The following is a 10,454-nucleotide window of genomic DNA, read 5'->3' as shown; positions in this document are numbered from 1 at the left end:
GGGTCATTTTTTAGCAAGTCCACGAAGCGCACCCACTTCCTGGATGATGTTGTGAAACGGCGCTTACCAAGAGCAGCACCCACGAGATGGAGCTCAAATTCTCGGCTGCTGCAGACAACAAGCATGTACCAGTCTGATCTGCGTGCTGTATTCCGTATCATGATGGAAAATCCTGATAGCTGGGACAATGACACTCAAATGATGACCACTGGATATGATCGATGGCTGTCAAAAGCATCGACACGCTTTTTAATTATGGCATATGAGGGCATTTTCAGCGAAACTGATGCACTTTTTAGAGTGCTGCAAAACAAAGTCATGGACATTGAATATTGTTGTGCGCGAATCCACGACACCATCGGAGTTGTTGAACGCATGAGACATGACTTTAATGCATTGTATGAGCGATTTGAGCAGAAATGCAGCACACTTGGCCTAAACGACAGCGGAAGAAATCAGTCAGTCAGAGATGAGAGAAAACAAATGTTCACCAAGATTATGGACAACATCAGTGTTCAGATGAAAGCTAGGTTTGATCATTTTGGTGAGCTAGCTTTCCTCGGTTTGGTCGACTGTACAAAATTTAATGAGATGTCACAACATTTTGATGACACCAAACTGCAGAGCCTGTCAATATATGCAAAGTTTTTTGACTTTGTCAGACTAAAGGCTGATCTCATTGGACTGTACAGCTCACAAATGGTGAATGCAAATCTCCTGGACAGCTTCTCAGCTTTTTGGCCCAGAATGATCTGCTCCAGACTGTTCCTGAGGCGACAAAGTTACTCCAACTGGTGCTCACTGTACCAGCTACAACAGCGTCTGCGGAAAGGTCGTTCTCTGCGTTGAAAAGACTGAAAACATACAGTCGGAATACGACCAATTCAGGACGACTTTCCTCCCTGGCGATCATCTCCATTGAGGCGGAGAGACTTTTAAAACTAAAGGAAAATAAGGAGGACTTTTACAACAAAGTAACGGAGGTTTTTGTGGCGAAGGACAGGCGCATGGACTTCATCTACAAATAAAGGTAAGACACAAACAGTTTTCATTGCAATCTTGTAACAAAAGAGATTAGACTAAGAAAAATACAATTGAATATTTAACCCTGGAGAACCCACGGGGTCAAATTTTGGATGTGAAATAACCAGTAGCCAATTGAATAAGCTACCCTTTTTTGTTTATATATTTGTAAATCTGACACTAAAGGAGTCAGTGCCTCACCAACCATGAACCTCACCGCACGCCACTGCTGCAAACAGTATTTGGTTACTGCAAACAGAATATTATAGAAGTAAGCAACAGTTCATTCGTTATTTCCAAATGTAATACACAACTTAGATGAGAGCACCAACTTAATATTTCTGAACAAAAGTACTGAAATGGCCAGAAAGTAGACTAACTACCATGAGAAAGATTTAAGAGATGTCTCAAAGGTTCTCGGTGCCACAAACTACACATTTCAAATCCAAAGTAAAAGTTTTTTCTCTTCAAAGTGCTGACTCTGGAATTAGTCCAAATGCTGCAGCTCGGGTCCTTACCAGAGCAAAGATCAGAACATATTAATTTAGTTCTCCAGACTTTACACTGGCTCCTAGTCAGCTAGAGAATAGAAGATAGGGAGCATTGTTCAACCCACCAGCAAAAGTCTGATTTTTTATTTTTTATTTTTTTTTTGGTATTATCCGAAAGATTTTCCTGAACGATTATCTCAGGTGTGTTAATAATGATTTTTGCTTCACAAAAACAGATTGGAAAACAGCCGTCTATGTTAAACCTGTTCAATATTTACAATTGGGTAACAGTTTGGGCGCTTGTGTTTTTTGCGTCTGTAACGGGCAGCATTTTTTCACAGCCCCGTTTTGTTCAGCTGAGATGTCGGCGCTGTTGGACAGTCTGCGTTGGTGCGGCTGGATGGATGGCTGGCTGGCTGGTGGATCTAAGGATGACGAGAGAGGAGCGTCGGCCCGGAGCGCAGATGCGTATTTGGAGCTGAGAGTCGACTCTTGGAATTGAAGTGGATTTATATGGGACAGGAGAAGTGAACCAATCTCTTTTTTCGTTTCTGTATGCTACAGCTTCTTGTTTAGTTTCAATCCTAACTTGTAGCAGACGTGCACATTTTGAGCATGATGTCTCTGATCCACTGATGAAAGGACACTTTGATTCTCTTCTCTTTCATCTATAACTGCTTCAAACAACAAGGCGTATGCAGAAGTAGAGGTTACGATTGCATGACTGTGCTTGTCTTATGTGTTATTTTATGTTAATTGTTCTCGAAAGTGCTTTGTTACAGCTGCAGATGTTGTGAAAGCGTTATATAAATAAAGATGTATTGTATTAACATTTTAAAACTTTGCTATTGGTCTACAAATCGCTAAAGGTCTTGGATACAATCAAGAAATGACCATGTAATATAAACCCAGTAGGGTTCTGAGGTCAGCAGAATCGGGTCAATTACTAGCTCCCAAAGTTCAACGCAAACATGGTGTATCAGCATTTAGCTGTTGTGCTGCACACACATGGAGTGAGCTGCCACCAGAACTGAAGTTACTCCCAAGTCTAAATGCTTCTAGGTTAAAAACTATCCATCTATCAATCCATCTTTACAACATGGTGCACACGTGGTTACCATGTCTGTATCCAAATACATATTTAAAGTAACCCTCACAACCCTGATTGTGATCCCTTGCCTGCTGCTCTCTGGACAGTGTTGCTCTCTCTTTCTGGGTGTCACAATTGTCCTGTTGTCAACTATTTTTGTTTTCCTGGGTCTATCTGCTTTTTCTCGCAGACATTCTAAAAGGTTTTATTTAGCTATGGCAAATGTTTGTGCAATGTATGATTGATTTTCCAGGTTCTCTAAGCTTCAAAATTGTTTGTTTTTTGCCAATGGGTAACACTTAATTTTTTTCTTGATTGTTACACAGCTATTTAGACAGAAGGAGACAAGTTGCATCAGTATCAGATCCAGTTGTAAATATCTGGAAATGAAAACTGAAACGTTGAGCTAGTGTATTATATTCATTCATCTTTGATGTCGAAGCCAAATGTCAGTCGACAGCAAAACTAAAGAAATTGGCCTCACTTTTCCAATACTTTTGAAGAGAAATGTGTGCCTTGAGAGTTTTTGCTCTTTTGTAGAATACACAGCTTCAAAAATATAATCCCTTCAGAGAATTAACTCTTTAAGAAATACGTATCACACATCAAGTATCCTGCAGCTATGATTCGCACCATCTGAGCTCTAGTCAGGGAGTGTGTGCACTAAATGGATTGGATGAGAGGTTTAAACATCCTTCCTGGCGGCGCACATCTGCCGCCATCATTTGCCTTAATGTCGCCATCCCAGCAGCCCACTCTGCGCTGTGCAGTCCCGAATTGATTTAATGCATTAATTAGGGCCCTGTTACGATGTGTCATGGATGATATTTTACAATTTGATAAGCAAAAGACGCACCTTGGGATTGGCTTGATGTCTTGCGAGGGTTTGCTGGTGGCGCGCTTTCATGGCCGTACCTTTTAATTTAATGGAAATCACTTTGCCCCCAGAGTGGCGCACAAAGTGCAAGACTTTTATATTACCTCTGAGACCTACTGTGCGCCACGTCTGATATCATCATTCTGACGAAGAAGTAGACGTGACGGTGCACAGATGAATGGCTGAACAGGATGTGGTAACACACATGACTCGACTGTCGACACATATTTTATTTGTCTTCGCACCTCCTCTCTTACACTCGGAAAACACAAGCTGACAACAAAGAACCACCTGGTTGGGCATCGTGATTGACGTTTTATATTTCTCCTTCTCTGCTGTTTATTTTTTTTAAACCTTTGTTTAGTTGCTACATGGACTTCATTTTTTGTTTGTTTGTTTGTTTGTTTGTTTGCAGAGCTAGCCTAAAATGACACAACTTGACGTTATGTGGACTAATTGTCCAACTCGCTCCATAAAAGTGAAATAGTTGCACAAGCTTCATCTGGTCCTTTGTTTTTGAACAATGTTGATGCTGACATTTTGGCATGTTAGCATATTATGGTAACGGGTAAGTCTGTTGGTCATGCTATTGTCTGTGGAACTATTTGTGTTAGCAGATCCAGATAATTGTTAAATAAGTCATAATTGCTTGTTGCGTACTCCTGTTAAACTTACAATAAAAGTGTAAAATTGTTGTACTTTGTATGAATGCATTATTATACTCTGAGTTGTAATGTTGTGTTGTGTATTACCTGGCCTGTGGTTATCTTCAGCACTCTGTACTACGGCACTTCCTTTTGTGTGATATCGCTCTTGTTACTAATGTTAGGTTCACTTTCAGACACTGGGACTCTATTCTTCTCTCTTCTCACTTCTCAAGGAGAGTTGTCTGTGTTTTGGAATTAGTTTTCCAAAAGTCACGCCAGATATGTAAAGTTCACATTGGTCCATTTTCTTTTCCAGCCATTTTCAACACCGCTTCATCCTGTTCAGGGGCATAAGGGCGCCGGAGCCCATCCTCGCGGCCATCAGGCGAAAGGCAGACTACACCCTGAACTGGTTGCCAGTCCGTTGCAGGGCACATATGGAGAAGAACATCCATTCACACTCATTCGCACAGCCATTGAGTGGGACCTGAGCTTGCAGTGCCTGCACACAAGTCAGGCGAGTGCACCACTAAGTCAAATTCTTAATTGTATAACTTCAGGGCCATTCGTCCACAAGTTATTTACAGTGTGGAAATGTGAAGCACTGAACCTTGATATCCAGCAGTGGTGAAATACGTTTGCTGTTTGGGGCAGTTGGCATCCACTTTGTAAATGCATTAGTGCCAACAACGGTATGGCAGTTTCACACACCCACCTGATTTTTTAAAAAATTATTATTATTATTATTATTATTATTACTATTTTAGCCTTGTTGGAGGTTTGCTCAAATGCCAAATGTCATTCTATTATACGTCATTACTTATTTTCCAGAGACTAAAGGTGTAATGGTTTAAAAACGTTGTGCAGAATCCTGGATGAATACAAAATAAGTTAGTGAGTTTTTTATACAACCCCACAATTACAAAACAATAATATGCATCAGGGCACTCTGACTAGAGAAAGCAGGGTGCAAATTTTGCTGTCAAAAACGGCTACAATAATGCCAAACACTGGTTTGGTGACTGCCAATAGTCCCAAAGTTTTCTAAGCCTCGCAGCTGGTCCAGAGTCTAATGAAAGTGTAGGATTTGAACGGTGAGCACACCCCTCTTTCAGCCACAGGTCACAATTATGCCATGATTATTTGGTGAAGAGGCCCTGAGACAGCCATTGTTCTACAGAGAACACACAGAAATTAATCATGTGGCGAGCCGGATGGTGGGTTGGGGAGGAGGAGAAGCTATTAGTTTGCTCACTAAAACTCTCCCCAACATATTTCAGTTTCTCATTGTAAATACCTCCACTCAGAGGGACGAGTACTTATTATTGAGGGGCACAAGCCAGGTTTTCTAGGACATGGTCATACAAATATTTGGAGAAATCGACTGCTTCACCGTGAACTAAAAGAATGCATGGAGAGGATTGGGATCAGATCAGCGCTGAATCACGACATGTCCAGCATATGCACTTATCTTGACGTGAACAACGACTTGTGCGAGTCCAGAAAAATGTTGTTTGTTGACACACAGATAATCCAGTGAGAGAAACAGAGGAGTGTGAATGGTTGTATCAGTCATGGGATTAACTGGTGATCAGTCCAGGGGAGATCAATACACATCCATTCATTTTTAGTCACGAGCGGAGGATATTCAAGATGACTATTAAGAAATGAATCCTGTGATTGCTGCATTCTATTCCATTCCCGTTGCCAAGGAACAAACACATGTACCTGTCCATAGCAGCATTGCACGTGATGTTTCTTTGGGAGCAGCTTCAGTTTTATTAAATCAGGCACGTTTATGAACGGGTTTTACATCATCTTGTGGATCTTTTTTGTGTTGATTGTGTCGCAGTACTTCATGGGTCAAAAATGCTGTTTGGTATTGAATACTGTCCTCTCAGGTCGGAGCTGGATCCCTCAAAATAGATCAGTGCGAGATTCTAGCCCAGTCCTCCAGCTAACTTAGGGTATGAGGTGGGATACGAGGACTCCTGCTCTCCTTTGACCCAAAACAGGATAAGAGGCATATAAAATGGATGGACGGATTGGTGTGGTCATGGTAACCTTGCTTACTCCCTCTCACCAACTTTTCTCATGAGAACACTCAGGAGAGAAAAGAAAAACATTTCCAAGTCTTAATTTGCAGCCCAAGAAAAGCACGGAGAATTTCAGATGAAGACATTTCCCTCACTGATTCGCCTCTTTTGAGCAGTGCACAGACATGAGAACATCATCCGTCTCTCCACGTCACTCTCGGCTGGTGGTTGCTGCAGATAACACGACTGAAAAGTGTTGCTGTCTGCATGCGACACCCCGCGCACCTCAGTGACTCTGTCCTCCATCCCTCTTCATGTTTTTTATATATATATATATATGCCAACATGAGAGGGAAGCACATGATATTGTGGGTATAAGTGTGTGTCTTAGTTGTAATCCATAGTCATGCTCAGTCCCAGGACTCTCTGAGACAACCTTGGCATCGTGCCTTATGCTTGGTACCTCTGGCTGCCAAATTGATGCAAGTATAATGAAGAGTCCGTCGGCATAGGTGACACAATTAGCTGTTGGGGGGCCACAGGGGCCACTTGGCGCAGCTCCCTGATTCTCTTCTGGGAAAATGGGTCATTCTGAGTCTTCTGAGTGACAGGCAGCCAGTGGCCAACGAACATCGAGGGTGATGCCAGCCGAAGGCTCGGTGATTCCTTTTGAAAATTGGCAAAGCGTGGTCACATGGTCTTTTCACATGGTCTTTTCCTAAGGAGTATATTTGGGAATTTAAGTGGCCTCACGATGAGACAACTGGCAAACACTACACACTGTGTTAACCTTCCTGTTGTGTTCCCAGGTCAAATTGATTAAAAACAAACAAACACATTAAAAAAAAAAACATTATTCATCTATTTTGATGTATTATTTTATAAAGTACAATATTTTAGCTATCACCATATTTTGAAAAAAATATTTACAAAATCTTTTGTTCGGCGTTTCCGGGAGGCAGGAACGGATGGCTGGCATTTCAATTCATATAAATGGGGAAAAGATCATTTGAGATATGAATGTGGCCATAATAATAAATTAAACTCCTATCTCAAGGCAGCACTGTACTGTATCAGGTTAAAAGCCACCTTATTTATCTTTGTTTGACCTTCACGTGAAAAGTTCAATATGAATTGCATTTATTTCTTTTGCTGTCTTAGAACATTAAAAACATGCAATCTTTACAATATTATCTTGCACGCTACATAGAGTAAAGCTTCACGATAACCTACTAGGAAAGATTCATGTATCATCTTCCAGAATGACAGGGAAATAAAATGAATCTGTAGATGGGGACGATGGGAAAGTCAGGAATCGCTTTGGAGTGGTCGCTATGCCATCCCATCTATCTAACTGTCAGCTTTTGTCCTGTCCATCACTCTCACCTGCTCCATCACTGCATCGATGTGACAGAAGCAACCACCGCCCAATGCGCACGCAGGCACACCCACACACACACACACACACACACACACACACACACACACACACACACACACACACACACACACACACACAAAATCTCAAGATTGTAATTTTAGCACAGCTGTTGTTTTTGTCTGCAGTAGAATTGCCACCTCACTAACTCCTCGAGAGCCCCACCACTCAATTGAGGCCACACTCTCATCTGAATGAGTTTATGCACTGACTGTGGCTCTAAATGGAAGATAAGAGTGCTCTGTTTTGTAGAAAATATGACAAAAAGGTACAGTATTAAAAAGCGAAACTAGTTATCTCAGTTTTGGAACGCCATTGATTGGCTTTTAGATGCAATAAACATGGTACTGGTTTTGACAATAAGCCTCAGCAAATAAAAGTTTAATTTTCAATAAAAGTATGTTTGAATCTGGCTGATTTAACTGGAAGATTATAATGTGGTGGACAACAGTTTTCGGCATCTGCCGACCTAACCAACCGACCATCTAACTAATGAACAAACAAATGTAACTAACGCTTTAATTATGACTGAAGATAAAGATCTCTCCTAAAAAGTTAAAATCCAATTATATCCAATAAAGGGGAACCTGTTAATAAGAAAAACATGTGAGTGCCAAATGGTGGTATCGAAGTCATGGTGGCAAATAGTTGCCATAGTAACCACCTAAACTCCAGAGACCTGACCCCCCTCACATCCACTTAACAATCCCCAGATGTCTAATTGTTTCCCTAATGATGCTGAGCCTAATGGGACTGTTTATGGTGTGCATTTTATAGCGCTGGCCCAGTAATTAGACTGCACGCACTTCATTAAACAGCATGAAGCGGATGGCACACACATTTATCTGTCCATGGTGCTGAGCTTTGTGAATCATGCACACACATGCGGGCATGGTGCCTCTGTCCATGGTGTTGAAACAACAAGGGCCTCACTTTGAACTTTCCAAGCCATTGCTGCGACTTATAAGCAAACGCTTGGCACGCGAATGTGCATGCGAATACGTAACCTGCATCATTTAATTCCAGTTCATTCATCATTAACATTCAAACAAGATGCTTTATTAGAAGTTATGGTTATGCAATCAAATTATTTGTGGAGCACTTTTTACACAGACAATTCTGAAAACAAAATAAATCAATCTTCCAATCTCTGCATGGAATACTTCAACGGTTCTTGCCATCATCTTTAAATCCCAAATGATATTTCATCAAATGCAGTGGGATCTTGTTGAAGGAGAATAATTTGGGCCCTGTCAATACAAAGCAGTCATACCATAAGTCAGTCCTTCTCCAATAGTGGGGCGCACCCTCCTGGGGGCATGGTGCAATGCCAGGGGGCGCATGTGACTCTGGCTGGCAACCAGTTCAGGGTGTCCCCTGACTACTGCCCGAAGACAGCTGGGATAGACTCAAGCACGCCCCGCGATCCAATCGCAGGGCACGCACAGACGAACAACCATTGGCACTCACAATCACACTTAGGGACAAATTAGAGTGTTCCATTAACCTGCCGTGTTTTTGGAATGTGGCAGAAAACTGGAGTACCTGGAGAAAACCCATGCAGGCACGGAATCGAACCCTGTACTTCTGCACTGTGAGGCTTTAATACATTTCTTTTGCTGACATAAATTCAAAGTAGTGACGGCATCTACAGCTTGAAAACCCGAATCTTTCTCCTTCCTTTGTTATTTTTTTGTGGGGCTGAAACGTGACATGGCGCATATGTGACACCGCTCCCCCAGACGGGAATGCAAATTGTCAAGTCCAGGAATGCTTCAAGCTTCAAACTTCATGATCCTTTCTTATGTGTTATATAATGTATAACTGTTAGTTGTCTTTTTCTGGGAATGGTGTCTCTTCCTGTATTTTATTATTTGTTAATTATTAGTTTGGTTCCATGTTCACACGAGGGAAAACAGGGGTAGAAAAATGTGTGATTCCTATTCAAGTATTGTCAATTGTCACGCACTGCTACGCCCAAGGGGCAGTTAATGGCATCACTACATGATAGTGAATGGTCGGTGACAATGTGGTTTCTGTGAACTGCTTGTCGTCATTGTTAATTGCTATCCAATAACAAACCGTAACCTTGCAAAGTAACTGTAGTACCTGACTGAGAAAAGTAACGTGTCTAACATGTTACCAGCATCACTGAGCCCAGCCCAAAGTGCCACTGAATATTCTTTTTGGGGAATGCTAAAGTTCCGGAAATGAACAGGCTCAATGATATGGACATTCGGCCATAAGGTACTTTGCAGAATGACCATTTATCAACTCGTTAAATAACGCAGTGCCCTTACATGCGCTTTATCTATATGCATGTGGGATGTAGAGGTGATTTTCCCCGTTTCTCTTGCCAATGTGCTGTCACGTTTCTATTTGTCGCTCTGCCTGGTTCTGAAACCTCTAAGCCAGACCTGGGCAAATTACGGCCCGCGGGCCGGATCCGGCCCGTTGGTCTTTTTAATCCGGCCCGGTAGTTGGTACAGTACACAATTAAGGTTCGATGTAAATGATTGCATTCATTTCATTTGGACGTGTAATGACAGGCATTTCAACGCCAGGTGGCGGAGTTACTTGAAGTTGGAGAGCACAGGGAGGGAGAGGAAGACGATACGGAAGCCCGCAGTCGCGCTCACTCAAGTAACTCCGCTCGATACGACGGAATAAGTGTGTCTGCGGCGCAATTTACAATCATTGGATTCAAAACGACGACATGCAAGTGACTCTTTATTGCAGTGAGTTTTACTGGAATTGCGAACATTTTTACGTCCTGTATATCATGGCATCCAAAGGAAGAGGAACAGTCATGGCCGCGAAAGTGAAGTGTATCTAATTAAACGAAGCGGGTT

At 42.0% G+C, this 10,454-nt stretch overlaps 1 protein-coding gene across 3 annotated transcripts in view; it reads right to left on the bottom strand.

Moving 5' to 3' along the window:
• LOC109528703 (receptor tyrosine-protein kinase erbB-4) overlaps positions 1-10,454 on the bottom strand; it is a 168,366-nt gene that overhangs the window by 84,386 nt on the left and 73,526 nt on the right. The window lies entirely within an intron of this gene.

The sequence above is a fragment of the Hippocampus comes genome, unplaced genomic scaffold, assembly GCF_001891065.2.
Source record: "Hippocampus comes isolate QL1 unplaced genomic scaffold, H_comes_QL1_v1.1 scaffold174, whole genome shotgun sequence".
In the NCBI taxonomy this organism is placed as follows: domain Eukaryota; kingdom Metazoa; phylum Chordata; class Actinopteri; order Syngnathiformes; family Syngnathidae; genus Hippocampus; species Hippocampus comes.
This window is presented reverse-complemented; position numbering and strand designations above follow the sequence as displayed.